Source organism: Mytilus californianus, unplaced genomic scaffold (assembly GCF_021869535.1).
Source record: "Mytilus californianus isolate M0D057914Y unplaced genomic scaffold, xbMytCali1.0.p SCAF_10, whole genome shotgun sequence".
Lineage (NCBI taxonomy): Eukaryota > Metazoa > Mollusca > Bivalvia > Mytilida > Mytilidae > Mytilus > Mytilus californianus.
The window spans coordinates 79,230,639-79,250,555 of NW_026262582.1; the positions used below are offsets into that span (position 1 = coordinate 79,230,639).

General features: G+C 32.7%; 1 protein-coding gene and 1 long non-coding RNA gene across 2 annotated transcripts in view; one reads left to right on the forward strand and one right to left on the reverse strand.

Annotated features, from left to right (window-relative positions):
• The window catches only part of LOC127718596 (uncharacterized oxidoreductase YtbE-like), a 470,207-nt gene that overhangs the window by 299,624 nt on the left and 150,666 nt on the right, over window positions 1-19,917 (reverse strand). The gene's annotated exons all lie outside the window — the stretch shown is intronic.
• LOC127718609 (uncharacterized) lies at window positions 306-1,324 on the forward strand. The gene is made up of 2 exons (XR_007989925.1): window positions 306-556; window positions 1,171-1,324. It is a non-coding gene; the product is annotated as an uncharacterized LOC127718609 (long non-coding RNA).

Sequence of the window (19,917 nt, forward strand, 5' to 3'; positions counted from 1 at the left end):
GCTTTTTCAAATTTTTTTTTGTTTGTGTTTATTTTTTAAGTATCTTTAAAAAAAACAATTCTAACCAATTATTAAGTTATTTGGGTTTGATGATTCTCTATATTTTGGGAGATCTCAAAACCTGTTCATGCTATCTTAATTATATGTATATCTGTATAAAAAGGATATATTCTTAGTTTATATTTTAAAATCAAATCGATTTGTTTAGTTGCTTTCTTTCATTTAAATAAATAAGAGAAATTTTTTGGTATATTTATTTTAATTATTTTCACCGATTGATATTTAATATATGAACTTAAAATATCATCGATGTACAATGTAATCATAATAATTGAGAAGTTTTTAAATTTTCGCGGTTTTTCAAGTTGAGTTCCGAATATTTTCTTTCGGATGCGCACGCAAGCACGCGCACCTCTTTTCAACATCCGTTTAGAACATTTTGAAAATCATCCTCGAGAAATTATGGCACCAGACTGATGAACAAATAGTGAACAACTGCGTCTAAGGAATATAAAGACGAGAGAAGACTTTTCTGTATAAACCTCTTGATATTAGCGTAAGTATAGTTTACAGTTAAATTAACGAAGAATCATGATATATACAAACACATTCAAATGATCAAATTAGTTATCTGCATGTTTACGTTCACAGAAATTATGACAAGGTCTTATCCTACTGAATCTGATTCAGTTTCGTGTCAAAACAGTTAAATGATTTGATTGTATATAACCTCTAATTAGCGAACTAAAATAAAACATATCTAGCCATGTACAGAATCAGTAATATCAGAAAAGGGGGGGGGGGGGGGGGGTGCCATCGAACACTAGCCAATTCGTTCCAATACAACTCGATAGGGTGTGTCTGATACACATAGAAATGGTCTGCTCTTAAACACTGTTTAGATTTTTTCGTAAAATATCACTCATCTTTCATAATTTCATCTGTATATGAACATTATGCTTATTGCAAAACACAGATCTGGTTAGAATTCATGCTTTGTCTTGTTATTGATGCAAGCTGGAACAATTGTTTCAAATGAACATGTTGTGTTCAATGATTTAAAATAATTGTTTTATAATTGGTAGAATTTGATAACATTTCCGGCTTTTAAAAGTACACAACTTTTATTATGTAATTCAAATTTATGTTATTTCTCTTCCATGCTTTCAGATGCTGTTCTATTCTTCCACAAAGAGACACCAGAATCCAAAATATCTGAGTAGTGTGCAAGACATGTAAAGTGTGCCCCACAGAGAGCAGAAGGAGTTGCTTGGCCAAAAGAATTAATCTTTAAAACAAAATAAATTTTTCATTTTAAAAACCTCTTTCTTGTTAATTTCTATAGTTAATTTAGTAAAAAAAGGGCAGTGAAATTTAGAAATACATTATTTGGTGTTACCGGTATGCAACTTTTTGTTCGGTTTACTCAATTGTATCGGGTATATAGATAATGATTGAATGAGTAAACAGCTTGGTGATGGTATGGTTTGTTCCAAATGCCTTCAAGATAAATGTAAAAGAAACACATATGATATACCCTCAAAAAGTCAAATTTCAGTTCAACAAGATATCAATAAAAAATTTTAAAGAAAGACAAAAAAAAAAGAACTAAAAATCGGATAACAAAAACTTAAAATGAAATCAGTTTTTTTTTAAATGGTCCTGCTATGTATTCACATAAAACAAAGGAGGCATTTTGTGTAACTGTGTCAAATTTGCTGCATTTACATGATTTTGTATAAGTTGGAAAACTTGATCAACCAGAATCAAACCAGTGTGCTGTAGTGAGTTTTTACATATGTTCCTTTGCTTTGGGAAATTGATGTGCTAGAAGAGAAAGCTTTGTTAATATTGAGATATTTGGTTTCAAATAAAATCTTGATATTGTAACCGTTTCTCCTCTTTGGTTTTGATTGTTATTGTCTACTATTCTCTTTTGGAGTTGTCTCTTGTTGATAAAAGAACTGTTGATGGATATTCTAACTTGAAATAAAACTTGAAAGAGGCTTTTTTATTTCATAATTCAGGTATCTTGTTATTGTATTTGAACAAGTGCCAATAAGGATCAATTTACATCCAAGAACCATCACTTCAACTAACCTACAACTGACCTGACTTCAACCTAACTCTACCTGATTTCAACCTAAACCCGACCTGATTTCAACCTAACTAAGACCTGATTTCAACCTCACTGGACCCGATTTCAACATGTAATCAACGTCAATACAACGTTGAAACTGCAACGTTGATTCAACGTCAGAATTTCAACGTCATTGCAACTTTCAAAACTAACCCAAGTTTCAACGTTGTAACAACGTTGAAGACTGACATTGGGTCAACGTTGATACAACGTTTTGTGCCTGCTGGGTTAAGTTCTCGCAATCAAACTTACTAAATTTGTTCTCAATTTCAAAGGGGCTGTTTGTTTGACATTTTGAAAAATTAAAAGTACAAGTTCCCCAAATTTCTGAGCCATATGTTAAAATTGGCTTTATTGTATGGTCAAAGATATGTAAACAACTATAAATTTTTGGGATTGTTTCACCGAAAGTACTTTTTAACTTGAAAAAAGCTTTTAATCCCCTTTGATACAAATCATATCTAGCCGTAGAAAAACTTCCAGAAGCAGAAAAAATAACACCTAGATATTTATAATTTCTAACATTCTCAATTGGTTCACCATTAAAATAAAAGTTACTTTTAATCATTTTACCACCTTTGTTAAAAATTACAATTTTTGTTTTCTTAAGATTAACCTGAATACACCAACTTTTACAATATTCTTCTAATTTATTTAAACATCTACTCAAACCTGAATATGATCCTCAGAATGGAATATGAAGATTTGTCCAATGACACGTGGGATAGTCTCAACCAATCAAATATTGATTACACTATCAATATGTTTAAACAGTGGAATAAAATCTTTTATGACATTCGTTACCTGACCAGGCCAGCGTTTCACAAAAAATCGTACGATTTACGTTTACGATTAAACTTAGGTTGAGTGTAAGATTTTACCTACGAGTGTTTCACAAAGGTGATCGCAAACGTAACGTAAACTTACGATTTCAAAGAAAAATGGGTGCTTTCTTTCCTAGCCGCGTTCATGTCTAAAAAAAGAATCGTTCTTCTAAAACCAGGAAGGAAGTTCATATCATCGTAGTTTGAAATGGTTATCAGTTGTTTTTTTGTTTGTATGGTAAATACGTTTTGTAAGGTAAGCATGATAAGTGTTTTAAGATATTTTTTGCTTTGGTTTTATTAGAAAAATTGGTTGGTGGTGGGGTTTTTTTTTCAAGCGCGATCTGATTTTGCTATTGTAAGTTGAAGAATGATGAACTCATAAAAAAACAGACATTTGATTGAATCCAAATCAAAATTTCTAAATTGTTAACACGAACTTATACGTATCTTCAAATGTTAATAATGGACTGGTATAAAATTCGTCACGTAAGCCTTGTGATAGTTTCTGATGCGTGTCTAGGCCAAAGTTTTTTTTAAAAAGAGAAACCCACTGACAAGACAACATGAAAAAGACTTGGAAATGTAAAAAGTATATCCATATTTTCATTTCATATTTTATAATGCTGTGCATTTGCTACTGTGTCATCCAAAAATATGGTTATCGGAAAATTAAAAAAAAATAAATAAAAACATTAATGTCTAATTATTTTTTATTATTTTTTTTTTGTATCTGGGGGTTGTAGTTTTCCAAAATTTCTTATTCATTTGAGTCATGTTAAAGACGAAAATTTGATTTTTTTTATCATCAGTTGTGTATCTATAAAGGGCAAATTATAAATCCCGCTGATGCACACCCATTTGCCTTAATTTCTTTACGATTGCGCTCTGGTCGTGAATTCAATGTAACTTTATAAAAAGATATCAAGAATATAAAAGGGTCTTCACTGACGGGGTTTCCTTCTCATCTGTATTTTTTTTATTTTTTCTATATTCTTTTTGCAGATTATTCTTAATTCTGCACATTATTCTCTATCCTTATTATTCTGGTCTATTTTTCTCGGTTCTTAATTTTCTTAATCCATTTTCTGTAATTTTAGCCTCTTATATTCTCTATTCTGTAAAGTCCATTCAGACCCACATATAACTTTGTTTTAATTACAGGACCAGTCAAAAATTTGATGCTAACCATTAAAGTCATATGAAACCAGTGACTGGTGAAAAATAATGTTTATCCAATTCTTGAACCAATGCATATATATATCATAAACTTAGTCTACTGTGCACGATTTTAACATTTTTTACGCATCCATATCGTATAATCGTCAAAAAATATTTCTCTCTGTCTGTTATGATGTGAAAAAATGTCAGCCAATCAATGGTCGTGTTTTGAAGCCGTAGTTTACCGATTGTCACCTTTATAGTAAACAATCAACAAGGAAGCATGGATATTCAGCACGTGTATATATAACATGTACAATAAGATAATAGTTCATTTAAATGATGGATCCATGCGTATTGCGATCACCTTTCTTTACGAGAAAGGTCACGCTGAGTTCAGTGCATACGGAAAACATATCTGCGAATTGTCTACTGGAAGTAAACAATTAAAAAAAGTAAATGTCTTCTAAATGTGGACAAATTATAGAATTTTCTTGAAAAAAAAGTATATGAACATAAGTTTTATAATAAAAACTAGCCATTTTGTTATAAAAAACATATGCATAATTTTTTTTATAATTTGAAGTTTCATATGACTTTAACCTCACACACGCTTTCATTGAGAAAAAAACAAACCATTGAAATCTTGGCCAATCCATAAGAACAAGTGGCGATAAGGGTCGTTAATTTTACCTGTCGAAATTTTCATTTAATTTTTTATGTTGTAACCGTCGGTAAATCGTGACACTTTTGTATTTATTTTATAGAAAATTGAGAATGGAAATGGTATTCTGTTCGTAGCAAGATGTATAATGGGGGTGTTTAAGGTGAATAGGACATGTATACATCAATATACTCTTTAAGTATTACACAAACTTAAGTGCATACTTTTTGGAAATTGTTTTTATATATTCTAATTATGAGACTTTTCGAATTATACGGATGCTAGCAGATCATGTAGTATTAAACTCGAAAGGAAAATGTCAAAGATAGACAAAAATCTCAATATTATTAACAAGCAAAACTATTGATAAATATAACTTGTATTCAAGAGCATTTTGTAACGTAATAAGAGCCTAGGTGGACGAGTTCTCTAAGTAGTTCAACTATTACGTTCACTCTGAGCCTTTCAAGACTGCTCTCGGTAGTATTTTGGCCTTAATTGACTTGGATTTTCCACGATATAGCACAGAGTAATAAAAGTGGTGTTAAACATCATCAATGAATCAATCTCAATATAGAGTCAATCAAGAATCTTTTATGGAATACGAGATATATCCTTCGGTTTTATGGAGAAATAGTTCACCTTTATATTTGTTTCATAATAGAAAACTTCTACGCCATATATATAAATTATTTCAATGATATTTACACATTTTGTCTTGTGCTATCGGTGGAGTCCATAAGAAGGTTTTTTCATACATGTGGAGTATACTCTGTCGTATATGAACTACTATACGTTATGGCTTTCAACACCCAATGAATTGACTGCTACAGATAAAAATTGTACTGCCTGATTCTCTCTCTTCACGAAGTAAATCCCTCGCTGAAGTGTCGCCGATATAAAAAAGAAGATGTGGTATGATTGCCAATGAGACAACTCTCCACAAGAGACTAACTGACACAAAAATAAACAACTATAGGTCACAATACGGCCTTCAACAATGAGCAAACCCCATACCGCATGGTCAGCTATAAAAAGCCCCGAAATGACAAATGTAAAAAAACTTCAAACGAGAAAACTAACTGCCTAATTTATGTACAAAAAAATGAACGAAAAACAAATATGTAACACATCAACAAACGACAACCACTGAATTACAGGCTCCTGATATGGGACAGGCACATACATACAGAATGTGGCGGGGTTAAACATGTTAGCGGGATCCCAACCCTCCCCTAACCTGGGAGAGTGGTGTAACAGTACAACATAAGAACGAACTATAAAAATCAGTTGAAAAAGGCTTAACTCATCAGATGGATACAAATAAAAATACATCTAACAAAATCACAGAGTGGACGTGGCCGGGTACTAGTATATCCCCACAACAAAAAGACACTAAGTACTGATCTGAGAGTACTGGTAGTTACTGACAGCTTGTTCAAAGCCAACAATAACTAATAAAAAAATCATGCATCTAAGACTAAATTATCGACCAGTACACATCCAATATCCAATGGATTTAGTGTAAAGACGTCATAAACAGTCAGAGAAAAACATGACCTTGTGCAATGCCAAGATACAGGTATCGACAGATTGTAGATCCATGAATAGTGTAGATGAATATAACAATAATATTTAGTTTGCTTTTAATTTACTAATAACAAAATCAATATTAATACCAATAAAAACAATATTCAGTGATCTAATTACAGTGTTGAATTGGTAACCTTTTTTGAATAAGTTTATTTAAAGGATCGATAAGTTTACCAGATCAGTCAGTTCGGATGTACTGGATGTATAAATACGCAGTCATGTCCGCTTAATATGGAAAACGATGCCCCGTCACGCCGTGCATGCGAATTCCGCACTCTCTGCACGGTTAAGATTCCTTGTTATTACATACTTATGAGTCTGTTGGTGGCAGAATGTAACGCATTTTTTTTGCCCTATCCAATATGCCATCTTTAAAAAAAACTAGAGGCTCTAAAGAGCCTATGTCACTCACCTTGGTCTATGTGCATATTAAACAAAGGACAGATGGATTCATGACAAAATTGTGTTTTGGTGATGGTGATGTGTTTGTAGATCTTACTTTACTGAACATTCTTGCTGCTTACAGTTATCTCTGTCTATAATGAACTTGGCAAAGTAGTTACAGAGGAAAATATTTTGTAAAAATTTACAAAATTTATGAAAATTGTTAAAGATTGACTATAAAGGACAATTACTCCTTAAGGGGTCAATTGACCATTTTGGTCATGTTGACTTATTTGTAGGTCTTACTTTGCTGTACATTATTGCTGTTTACAGTTTATCTCTATCTATAATAATATTGAAGATAATAACCAAAAGCTGCAAAAGTTTCTTAAAATTACCAATTCAGGGGTAGCAACCCAACAACGGGTTGCCTGATTGGTCTGAAAATTTCATGGCTATTGATCTTGACCTAATGAAAAATTTTATCCCGTCAGATTTGCTCTAAATGCTTTGGTTTCAGAGATATGAGCCAAAAAACTGCATTTTACCCTATGTACTATTTTTAGCCATGTCGGCCATCTTGGTTCGAAGGCGGGGTCATTGGACACATTTTTAAACTAAATACCCTAATGATGATTGTGGAAAAGTTTGGTTAAATTTGTCTCAGTAGTTTCAGAGGAGAAGAATTTTGTAAAAGATTACAAAAATTTACGAAAAATGGTTAAAAATTGACAATAAAGGGCAATAACTCCTTAAGGGGTCAATTGACCATTTTGGTCATGTTGACTTATTCGTAGGTCTTACTTTGCTGTACATTATTGCTGTTTACAGTTTATCTATATCTATAATAATATTGAAGATAATAACCAAAAGCTGCAAATTTTTCTTAAAATTACCAATTCAGGGACAGCAACCCAACAACAGGTTGTCCGATTCATCTGAAAATTCACGGCAGATAGATCTTGACCTGATAAACAATTTTACCCCATTTCAGATTTGCTCTAAATGCTTTAGTTTCAGAGATATAAGCCAAAATCTACATTTTACCCCTATGTTCTATTTTTAGCCATGGCGGTCATCTTGGTAGGTTGGGCAGGTCACCGGACACATTTTTTAAACTAGATACCCCAATGATGATTGTGGTCAAGTTTGGTTAAATTTGGCCCAGTAGTTTGAGAGGAGAAGATTTTTGTAAAAGTTAACGACGGACGACGACGACGACGGACGACAGACGCCAAGTGATGAGAAAAGCTCCCTTGGCCCTTTGGGCCAGGTGAGCTAAAAATGCATTTTTCTTGCCGACATACCCTGCAGAATTCATTAATTGACATTTTTTTCCGTCTGCATGAAATATTGCCATTGTACAATTTCCTGCCAAGTAATAGAAAAAAATATGTTGATGCAATTTACGGGATTATGTCGGTAATTTGTTGACGTTCCTATCAATGTGGATTTTTTTTTATGCATTGAAGCTCAATGATCGAGAAAACAACATTTTTTATAACGGAAAACATACAGCAATAGCGTGAATAATAATAATAATAATAATAATAATTTGGGGACTTGAAAAAATACACAAATTCCAATGTTTCCTTTCATCCGCTGGAATGCTTAGAAATAAGAATCTCGTCACCTTAATAAAAAATAGAAAATGAAGAAAACAGATTTAGGATTTAAAAACTTAGGATTTTTATGCCGCTACCATGAACATTCTAAATTTCAAAATGAAATTTTATAGGTACAAACATAAACAATCACATAATGGCAAAGTGAATTATCATAGTTTTCAATTAAACCTAGAATTATCGAAATATTTTTAATCAGAAAGAAGCTAACAGGTATTGAGTACGGGGTTGCAGCCTACATTTTATACCTTCGAATTCGCGAACCTGATAGAGCGCATGGCAACTGGTGTATTTACACTGAAGCTATGGATTCATATCATTACATTCATGTATTAAATTTTTGTTTTCTCAACGTCTGAACTGTTATTTGTCTATTCAATAAAGAGCACAGTCCTCCGCAGAAATAGTGTATAAACACAGGACTACATTAGATAGGAGATGGTTCACCGGCAATTTTTGCTTAACATAAATGCTCTGTTAAATTCATAAACTCCGTGTAAAACGTGAGTGATAAAGTTGAGTATGACATAGATTTGAGAACTTATATAAGCGTTTCTAATTTTAGTTTTTGAGAATATTTTGTACAAATTGTAGTACAAAAATAGGTGCATGCACGACGTTCCCCGGGGACCTTCAATTTCATTGATTTATTAAATCTAAAAGTAAAAGCAGATATCCCTATAGTGCTGTGCAAGCTCAATCACTTATACGGTTTTTAAGTCAAATATTTGTACTTTTGGAAGCAAGGTGCTCGTTTAATTTAAATTAAAATAAACTCAAACGTAAAAATGGTAAATATACGGTTATTTCAGGAATTTAAAGTTTCAGTTACTTATGATTGGGACAAAATATCATGAATACATGTATTCTGATCATCCAATGAAACTTATTTTGCTGTAAATTAATCTAATGTTGTTGAATTTAACCAAATGTCAACAGGTTAAAACACTACGATTTGACTTACGACTGCCTGTTAACACTCGTAAGTTTACGATCAAACTTACGATAAAATTCTACTTACGATTGTTTATAAAACGGTGAAAAACTTACGATTTGACGTACGACCGACGTAAGATCTAAGATTGTCGTACGATTTTTTTTAAGTTCCATTGGATGAACAGTATACATGTATCCATGTTATTTTGTCCCAATCATAAGTAGATCTAACTGAATTTTTAAATTCCTGAAATAATCGTAAATTTACCATTCCTACATCTGGGTTTATTTTAATTGAACTAAAACGAGCACCTTAATTGCTTCCAAAATTCCAAATCTTTCACCATAAAAACTCAGAAGGGATTGAGCTAGCACAGCACTGGGGACATGTCATCTGCTTTTAATTAAGGGGGATTGGTACGTTCCATGCAACTTGGTACTAAATATTCTCAAAAAAGAAAATAATAAACGTTTATTTACTAGTTCTTTAATCTATTTCATAGACAGCATTAAACACCCGAATTGTGGCGTTCTACACGGAGTTTATGGAGTTAACAATAAATATTTATGTCAAGATAAAATTATAATTGCAATCATCCCCTAGAATGCATGTCCTGTGGATATACACTAAAGCGGAGGACGGTGCTCTTTATTTAATAGACTTTTTTTATATATAAATTACGATTATTTGCAAACAAATAACAGTCCAGAATTTGAGAAAACAATAATGTATGTACATGAATGTAATGGTAGAGTTGTATGCTATGAATCCATAGTTTCAATGTAATTACACCAGTTGCCATGCTCTCTATCAGGTTCGCGTTTTCTTTTTAGGTAAAAAATGTATGCTTCAAATCCGTACTCAATACCAGCTGTGTTCTTTTTAATTAAAAGCATTTCTATAATTCTAGCTTAATTTGAAAACTATATGTGATTGTTTGTGTTAATACTTATAAAATTTCATTTTCAAATTTAAAATGTTGTAGGTATAAAAAATTAAACTTTTCAAATCCTAAATATGTTTTCTTCATTTTCAAATTTTTGTTAAGGTGACGAGATTCTTATTTTTAAGCATTCCAGTAGATGGAAGGAAACATTGGTATTTCTCTATTTTTTTTCCACCTTGAAGAAAGAAAATACCTTTAAATATTGCATCAGTAGGGGATCTTCATGTAGGTTAGTTGTTTTGTGACATCAGGGAACTTTATTTGGATAATCCAGTTATGGTCTCATTGACATTTATCAAACCTTCATTCTGTTTTAGCTTCAGATAAAAAAAAATACACTCCTGGAAGAACATGTTGAAACTTAAAATTTGGGATCTTAAGAATTGAGCCGAGCGGAAATCATTTTCTTCGTGCAAAATATTACATTTTTTATGGTATGGGGAGCGCACGTTAGGATGTGCGTCTCCTGATTGCGCATCTCTAGGTCATAAAGAAAAAATAGTGTATACATCAATTAGCTATGTTTTTTTCATCAGGTTTGAAATACAGAATTGCTCATATCTTTTGAAAAAATTTCGATGCCCCCCCCTCTCCCCCTCTTAATTTCCTCCCACGTACCCTTCAGTTAGAAATGACCAGTCCCCAATTAAAATGCAAAATATAATTTACCCTCTTTGTAATTGTAGTAGTTATATCACCTTGAACTAATATTCATTTCGCTATTGCTCGTGTATGTTTTCCGTTATTAAAAAATGCTGTTCCCTCGATTTATCCTTTTAATTGTTCCTATACATATGTTTGTCTTTGTCAAAAATATATTCGATATATACAATTTCATTACAATTTTAAAACAGTTCCTAGCATCGTCGATCATTGTACTTCTATGCATTAAAAAACACGGTGATAGGAACATCAAAAAATTACAAACAGAGAAATCAACAAATAATCCCATAAATTGCATCAAAATATTAGTTATATTACTTGGCAGGAAATTGATGTTCCGTATTGAACGCAATATTTCATGCAGACGAAAACAGAAAATGTCAATTCTGCAAGGTATGTCGGCAAGTATAAACGCATCTTTTAACATATTGGATTGGGCAGAAATTTTGCCTTGCAACAGGCCCATAATGACGTTATAACAAGGAATCTTAAAGTTTAATGTGCAGAGAGTGTGGAATTCGCCTGCACGGGGCATCGTTTTCCATACCGAGCGGACGTGGATGCGTATTTATACACCCAGCACATCCGAACTGACGACCACTTCAGCGAAGGTTTTACTTCGAGAGAATATCAGGCAGTACAATTTTTATATATACCAGTCAATTCATTTGGGATTGAAAGAGTTCATATACATAAGTGTAAAAGTACAAAAGTATACTCCTCATGTACGAAAAATCCTTTTTACGGACTCCATCTATAGCACGAGACAAAATGTGTAAATATGATTTAAAAAAATTATATATAGAGTAGATATAAAGCCGGTGCTAGTGGCCGTCTTAAACTTGCAGTGAGATGAGAGTTTTTTTTTTTTTTTGCTTCGTTTTGAAGGCCTCACTGTGACTTTGAGATGAAGAACGGCAATAAAAGCGCTGTTCCTTTGCTTTTTGTGTGTGTGTGTGTTTTTTTTATGTGCCTGTACTGATTTTGTGTCATGGATGGATACCCCATAACCTTTGTTTTTCTATTAGATGTATGAGATTATGAAACAAATATTATGATGAACTATTTCTCCATAAAACCAAAGGATATCTTGTATTCCACAAAAGATTCTTGATGTTCATTGCGTTATATTGATTGATTGATTGCTGATGTTTAACGCCACTTTTATTACTCTGTGCTATATCGTGGCGAATCCAAGTCAATTAAGGTCAGAGTACGGCAAATGCACCTGCCACGAGCGGGTTCGAACTCACAACTTCAGCGTTAACAGACTGGTGATCGCTGTCGTTGAACTACTTAAACAACTCGTTCACCGAGGCCCCTATTACGTTACAAAATTCTCTTGAATACTAGTTATTTATCTGTATAAGAACAATAAGATGTGGTATGAATGCCAATGAGACAACTCTCCACAAAAGACCAAAGGACACAGAAATTAACAACTATAGGTTACCGTACGGCCTTCAACAATGAGTAAAACCCATACCGCATAGTCAGCTATAAACGGCCCCGAAATGACAAAATGTAAAACAATTCAAACGAGAAAACTAACGGCCTGATTTATGTACAAAATAATGAACGAAAAACAAATATGATATACAGCTGACTTAATTGGGACAGGTACATACAGAATGTGGCGTATAGTTTTGTTTGTTGATAGTATTGAGATTTTTTTTTATATCTTTGACATTTTCCTTCGAGTGTAGTATATTTACCATATGTACACAATGTATCTACTAGTATATGTATAATTCCCTAAACTCGTATATTTACCATATGTACACAATGTATCTACTAGTATATGTATAATTCCCTAAACTCGTATATTTACCATATGTACACAATGTATCTACTAGTATATGTATAATTCCCTAAACTCGTATATTTACCATATGTACACAATGTATCTACTAGTATCTGTATAATTCCCTAAACTCTCACAATTAAAATATAGAAACAATTGCCAAAAAGTACGCACTTAATTGTGTTATACTTAACGAGCATATATTGATGTATAAATGTTCTATTCACCCGGTTTAACCTGCCATTGAAATAAATTAAAGCTGTATTTTAAGCATATTTATTTATTTTATCACCTCCATTATAAATGTTGCTACGAACAGGATACCGGTATATAAAATAAATACAAAACTCTCACGATTTCCCGATGGTAATAACATGAACAAATTAAATGAATGTGGCGACGGGTCCAAAAAAACGACGCTTATCGCCACCTGTCCTTATGGTTTGACCCGAGATTTCGGATCGTAGGGTCAGTTTTCAATGAATTGTCAGTTAAAGCGTGTACGAAGTTAAATTTTTAGTTTAAGTTTCTTTGAGATCACATCAAAATGAAACTTGGGGCGCATGTTAATTATGCAGAGAACTGTTTAACAAATGTGCAAAATTAACATGGATACGCAATAGAACGAGCGGGGGATTGGTGTCCTATGGACACACATTCTTGCACCGATTCTTGCTAATGCATCGATTTATTTATTTAACATTAAAGTTTTAGCCACAAATTGCTGACTGGTCCTGTAAAAAAAGTTATATTAGGGTCTGAATGGAGTTTACAGAATAGAGAATAAATGGCTAACATTACAGAAAATGGGTAAACAAAATAAAGAATAGAGAAAAAATAGGCCAAAATAATAAGGATAGACAATAATGTGCAGAATAGAGAATAATGTGCCAAATTTATAAAGAATAGACAAATGGTAAAAAAAAAATAAAGAATACAGATTTGAAGGATATTTAATTTGTTAATTAAAAAAAAAGTTATATGAGGGTCTGGATGGAGTTTACAGAATAGAGAATATAAAGGGCTAACATTACAGAAAATGGATAAAAAATGAAGAAAAGAGAAAAAATAGGCCAAAATAATAAAGATAGAGAAAAATGTGCAGAATAGAGAATAATTTGCAAAATTTATAAAGAATAGAGAAAAATGATTAAAAACAAGAATGTGTCCATAGTACACGGATGCCCCACTCGCACTATCATTTTCTATGTTCAGTGGACCGTGAAATTGGGGGTCAAAACTCTGATTTGACATTAAAATTAGAAAGATCATATCATATGGAACATGTGTACTAAGTTTCAAGTTGATTCGACTTCAACTTCATCAAAAACTACCTTGACCAAAAACTTTAACCTGAAGCGGAACAGACTGACGAACGGACGAACGAACGAACGAACGGACGCACAGACCGAAAAACATAATGCCCCTCTACTATCGTAGGTGGGGCTTAAAAATAAAGAATACAGACCCCTAAAGAAATTGAAGCAAAGGGGGTCTGGGGATGTGCATCAGCGAGATTTTAGATTCGCCCTTTAAAGATACACAAATCAAAAATTTCAAATTGATTCTCGTCATTTATATGAATAAGAAATTAGGGGAAACTACAATCCACAGATACCAACAAAAAAAAAAAAAAAAAAAACATACACGTAGACATTTATGGTTTTAAAAATCTTTGAATCTCCTGATGACCATTATATGTTTGGATGACACAGTAGCAAATGCATAGCATTATAAAATATTAAACGAACATATGCACATTGACGGTACTACAATCTGTCGATACCTATATTTTGGCATTGCACAAGGTCATGTTTTTCTCTGGCTGTTAATGACGTCTTCACACTAAATCCATTGGATGTTGGATGTGTACTGATTGATATTTTAGTCTTAGATACATGATTTTTGTATGAGTTGTTATTGGCTTTGAACTGGCTGTCAGTAACTACGAGTACTCTCAGATTTTTACTTAGTGTCTTTTTTGTTGTGGAATGTATAGATACGCTGACATATATATCCGGTCTGTCTTTTCGTTAGATGTTTTCTGCTTTGTATAGATCTGATGAGTTAAGCCCTTTTCAACAGGTTTTTTGAAATCACCACTGTCCCAGGTTAGGGGGAGGGTTTGGCGCCATCAAACTAGTTTGGATAGTTGTCTCATTTGCAATCATACCACATCTCCTTATTTTTATATGGCTTTTTAACGGGACCTTGGAATGTAGTTGTAGGCGTTTATAGCAAAACATCAGTTGTTCTATATTAAGTCTCGATGTCGTGTCCCTTTGAAGTAAAAGTCCGATTGAATCAGTATTAGAACTCAGAGGCGGATTTGAGTGGGGGTGTGGGATGAGGGATCGGGCGCCCCTTATAGACCTACACATATGTTTAAGCATAGACTTTTTACATGTCCAAGTCCTAACGTTGTCTTGCAGGTAGGTTCCTCTTTTTAAAAAAGCCTAGACACGCATCAGAAACTATCAATATGCTTAATAGATTTTATACCAGTTCATAATTAACATTTGAAGATACGTATAATTTCATGTAAACAATTTAGTAATTCATTTTGATTTGGATTCAAGAAATGCCGAAGTCCTAATGAATTTGTCTGTTTTTTTAATGATTTCAACATTCTTCAACAATATCAAAAACAGACCCAGCTTGCAAACAAAAAATCCACCTACAGCCAATTTTTTTTTCTAATAAAAACAAAGCAAAAAATTATCTTAAAACTAGACGGGACACTTACCTCACAAAACCTATTTACCATACAAACAAAAAAAACTAATACTCATTTCAAAATACGATTTTAAAAGCTGAGCTGAAAATAATCTGTGATATAAATTTTCTTCCTGGTTTTGAAAGAACGATTCTTTTTTTAGACATTAACGCGGCTGTCAAAGAAAGCACCTTTTTTCTTTGTAATCGTAAGTTTGCGTTACGTTTACGAATACCTTTGTGAAACACTCGTCGCTAAAATCTTACGCTTAATGTAAGTTTAATCGTAAACGTAAATCGTACGATTTTTTGTGAAACGCTAGCCAGGCCTTTCGGTTTCAACTCCAGCATGGCTTTGTATGTTTCCACAACCTGACCACTACTTTGGTGAATGTATCAGATACAGATCTACGTACTGTAAATCAAGCCTTTAAAATAAAACATATTCAGGATTCAGATCTAGGTTAAAGAACATAACCCCTAAATATCTCTGGTACGTTTTCTCCAGGCATTTTCCTAAATACGTTCTAAGCTTTTAAGTAGCAGAGATTACAATTCTGTTTCGCATGAACGCATAAAAACATTGATAAAACAGGTGACTACTAACGCTTTGCTCGTTTAAATTGTAAACTTTTTTAGTTAAGGTACCCCTTTTTGTCAAAATATCTTCGTCAAACAACTATAACTAAAACATCAGCTAGGTTATTTGAGACAAAGAATACGTGAGATCATTTCATATTCTTTGTTGGGTTCGTGTTGTTCAATCTGCCGTTTTATATGTTGTGTTTTGTAGACTGTTTTGAAGGTGTTCTGTGTCTTTTGTCTTTTTTTCGTATTTTTTTTGTAATTGCGTTGTCAGTACGTCTTTGACTTCTTTGACGTTTTTGTAACATTTTGGTATCATCTGCCTTTCTTTGATTAATAAACAAACCAATTTCTGCAGTTCTACTCAGTTCAACTTTGGTATCATCTGCCTTTCTTTGATTAATAAACAAACCATTTTCTGCAGTTCTACTCAGTTCAACTTTGGTATCATCTGCCTTTCTTTGATTAATAAACAAACCATTTTCTGCAGTTCTACTCAGTTCAACTTTGGTATCATCTGCCTTTCTTTGATTAATAAACAAACAATTTTCCGCAGTTCTACTCAGTTCAACTGCCCGATTTTCTACAAAAAAGTGAACGAAAAACAAACATGACAGATAGCAACCAATGACTACCACTACAAGCTCCTAGCTTTGGACAGTCAGGTACAAATACAATAATTGAAGGATTCATATAAAAAAAGAAGATTTGGTATGATTACCAATGAGACAACTATCCATCAGAGTTAAACAAGTGTTTTAGCACTCAACCCTCTCCGCACCATGGGAGAGTGGTGTAACAGCACAACATAAAAAGCGGTAAAAATCAGTTTGAAATAACAAACATGGAATTTGCATATACAATTCATTTTGATTCATTTTGATGTTTTTCTCAAAACAATCACTTGATTCTAGTGTCTAAAGTTATACAATGTCCTAACTTCTTAAACATTTTCATTTAAAGACATTTCAAGTTTTCATTAAAGTTCATAAACGTTTTGCAACATTCTTGCATGGAGCTCATTTCAAAATTAAAGGCATTAGTTAGTTGAGTGGCACATTTTAAAAGCTTTACAGTTTGTTAGCTATGCATAATACTGGCAAATGTTAAAGAACAATGGTTAACAGCTCTACATATTAGACTGCCATATACGTAACAAAGCTACTATTTCATGCAATCTATGAATAATGTGTTAACAAAAACTATGAAAAAAGAATACACAGCTATGTCCATGTAAAGCCATCTGTTAAAATCTATAAATTTTGGATATGTGCGAAATTTTACTAGGGAGTTTGTATGGCTGTGTACAAGTAGAAATACAGTCATTTATGGTTTTATGTTCTAGTGGGTGCATTAACTAAGATGCACGTACGTAAGGAAAGTTAAATCTACAATGATCTTTGCAAAAACTGTAGCTCATTGACCTCCTTATGTGATTTTACATGTATGCGAGGTCTGATTATGTATGTTGTCTCCATGATGCATTCCTATATTAGAACTTGAACTGTCTGACATACAATTTGAAACCGTGGTGCGCGACACAGCCTTCTTTTACCACATTCTTTTCAGAATTTGTTTTTATATTGCTGTCATAGTCCTGATCTAGTGCGTATTCTTATAAAAAATAAAAAATGAATGTGTCTGAGGACACGCTTATTATTTTTCCAGTTAAAAGGGGACATACCGCTAGAACTGTTAGTGACTCGCTGCCCAAAGTCGAACTCTGTCTACGTGATGTGATTCTGAACATTGTGTATTAGCTTCATAAAATTTGGATGAGGAAAACATTAGTTAAAGTGCGAAAACAATTTTTTTTCAATTTTACAAGAGATAAAGAGGCATACATTAAGAAAGGTAAAAAGGTATGTGACTCACTGCCCAAATTCAAACTGTATCTGTGAGTTCTAGTTCTAAAATCGCATTGTGTGAGTTTCATAAAATACGAATAAGGAAAACTTACGTTAAAGTGCGGTAACAAAAATGGGACGGACGTAAAGACGGAAGGACGGGCAGATTGAAGGACGGATGGACGGACGAACGGTCTAGGGTAACACTTAATGCCACAATTTCCCACGGGTTAAACTGGTTGATTTTTATTTGTATCTGTTAACTGTGTATATACACAACATTGATCAGGGCGATTTAAAGCTAGACATGTTTCTGTGTCGCGCATGTATTGTATAACAGCTGTCTATTGTTTAAGTTTTGTAGGTTGTTGTCTCATTGATGTATAACCCAGGGGTCTCTCATCTACTTATTCTTCTTTTGAAAAGACTTTTTGTATTTATTCTGATCTATTTTGCCTATTAATTTATATTCTTTATGTTCCAGCCATCCATTGTTCTTTATTATTTTGTTTTGTCTTTTTTCTCTTTCTTTATTTCTAATGCCTTGATTCTGCACTTTTTGCCAATTAATCTTCTTTCTGTGAACCCTATTTAGACCCTTACATATGACACTTGACGTTGATTTTTGAATGATGGTGACTGAGTGATATGCCTTCTCTTTTCACGATCCCCGTATTCACTCCTGTAAACCCGAAGCTTTTAAAGATCGTCCGATACCCAATACAATGGATTGCTGTCTCGTGAATATCCATCTAAAAGTATACCAATAAAAATAATGTGTGAAAATTCCGTAACATTTTTATTAATACTATACATGCATGAACCAGCTTTATTTATTTCCGTATTTTCATAGTAATAGACACACCTTTTTTTTTTGAGCATTGCAAAAACATAATTTGGTTGGATTCTAATTGAAAAAATTAAAATGTGTCCATCTGTTAAAATAACATTGTCATGCCAATAAAAAAAAAGGCATACACGATTTTGATTTAAATGGTTGATCTCGTAATTAAATTTAATTCGATTTCGATCCGGAATAATTCACTTCCCTTCGTTACTGCAATTTTACATATTGTTACGTATTGTAATGATCTGAATCTGAAAGGCACATACCCATGGTTTAGCCATATTTCCATCATTACATTTTACACTTCAGATTTTATACCCCTCCAGCTTTTATTATTCAGTATACTTTAACTAAGTTATCATTCAGATACTACTGTTAAATAACAAATTAAAAATAAATATAAAAAAATGGGTGACAATATCCTATTGACGTTACGCACGGTATTCGGTCTATGTTTTATTTGACCATAAGTAGGAACAAAACAAGTCAATTCTACGTAATATTGAATAGTGACTTGTCTTGATTCATCATTTGAATCGAAATTAAATAAAACCTGATTTAAATAAATAAATTAAATCTTATGTATTGTTATATAATTAAGCAATGATTTTTTGTTCATAATGCCATTTTTGCCGTGTAAGACGTAACAGCAAGAATCAACCATCCAAATATAAACGAAGAATGAATTTCGATAAAATTTGTACAGTGGGATATAATCAGATAATATGATCATATTTATAATGTGACACCGTCACAATGAATATCATGTCAGTTCGCCATCTAGCGGCCATTTTCGAAATTACTTAGAGCTGTAAGATCTGAAAAATTCGAGTACTAAAAATGAAAGCAAACACTTTGATATTATAGTATTTTCACATAAATTATAGAAAAAATTCGTCACCTCTACATGAAAATGTGATTTTATTTAATTTTACGAACACATTCTTTTTTTTAACATAGCTTATCTCATTTTGTATATGCCTAGACTTAGATACGTGTGATACTTGTGATGACGGAATCCTGTGCATCATTGAGGATATGCATTTTGCAACAATTGACATGTCTGGGCAGTGACAACTATTTGAAATATATACTTTCAATAAGTTAAGATTATTTAAGAATTGAATGCTTCTTTTTGTAAATTCGTTGGGGTGTAAAAGCGTTGACCGAAGTACATTTTGT